Source organism: Vulpes vulpes, chromosome 1, assembly GCF_048418805.1.
Source record: "Vulpes vulpes isolate BD-2025 chromosome 1, VulVul3, whole genome shotgun sequence".
In the NCBI taxonomy this organism is placed as follows: Eukaryota; Metazoa; Chordata; class Mammalia; order Carnivora; family Canidae; genus Vulpes; species Vulpes vulpes.
In genome coordinates, this window is record NC_132780.1 from 194,180,469 (window position 1) to 194,181,676 (window position 1,208).

At 37.8% G+C, this 1,208-nt stretch overlaps 1 non-coding gene across 1 annotated transcript; it reads left to right on the top strand.

The window, feature by feature from the left end:
• The first annotated feature begins 322 nt into the window (after nucleotides 1-322).
• LOC112925214 (U6 spliceosomal RNA) lies at nucleotides 323-429 on the top strand. Its single transcript, XR_003236040.2, has one exon. It is a non-coding gene; the product is annotated as a U6 spliceosomal RNA (small nuclear RNA).
• The last annotated feature ends 779 nt before the right edge of the window (nucleotides 430-1,208 follow it).

The following is a 1,208-nucleotide window of genomic DNA, read 5'->3' on the forward strand; positions in this document are numbered from 1 at the left end:
TTGGAATTCCAGTTTTATGAGATTTTTTTTTAAATGTGTGTTTTTTTAAATTTTTTATTTATTTATGATAGTCACAGAGAGAGAGAGAGAGAGAGAGAGAGAGGCAGAGACATAGGTAGAGGGAGAAGCAGGCTCCATGCACCGGGAGCCCGACGTGGGATTCGATCCCGGGTCTCCAGGATCGTGCCCTGGGCCAAAGGCAGGCGCTAAACCGCTGCGCCACCCAGGGATCCCTGTGTTTTATTTTATATGAAATTATTTTCTTCCAACTTTATTGAGGTATAATTGACATGGACTATTGTGTAAGTTTAAGATTATAATGGTACTCGCTTTGGCAGCACATATACTAACATTGGAATGATCAAGAGAAAATTAGCATGGCTCCCGTGCAAAGGTGACATGCAAGTTTGTGAAGTGTTCCATATTTTTTTTTTTTAAAGAGGGGGTATAATGTGATTTATTGATATGTGTATCTATTGTGCAATGATTATCACCATTGTGTTAGTTAACCCATCCATCACCTCAAACAGTTATCCGTGTGTGTGTGTGTGTGTGTGTGTGTGGTGAGAACATTTAAGATTTACTCTTTCAGCAACTTTCAAGTAAAAAATACAGTGCTGTTAACTATAGTCACCATGCTGTACATTGGATCCCCAGAACTTACTGATCTTGTAACTGAAAGTTTGTATCTCTTGATCAACATCTCTCCATTTCCCTCACAAAAAGCCCCTGGCCATCACCAATCAACTCTGTTTCTATTAATTTGTTTTTTTTTTTTAGATTATATATATATATATATATATATATATATATATAAATACAGCCTTTCTCTGTCTGACTTCTGTTGCTTAGCATAGTGCCCTCAAGTTTCATCCATGTTGTCACAAATGGCAGGACTCCCTTCTTTTTAATGGCTGCGTAATACTCCATTGTATATATACCATGTCTCCTTTATTCCTTTATCCTTCAGTGGACACTTAGGTTGTTTATGTGCCTTGGGAAATATGCCTTGGGTATTGTGAATTATGCTGCAATGAATATGGGGGAGGTGCAGATATCTTTTTGAGATAGTGATTTCATTTCCTTTGGACCTCCAGAAGTGAGATTGCTGGATCACACAGTTGTTCTCTTTTTAATGTTCTGAGGAAACTCTTTACTGTTTTCCATAGTGGTCATGCCAGTTTAAATTGGGATTGGTTCTTACTATG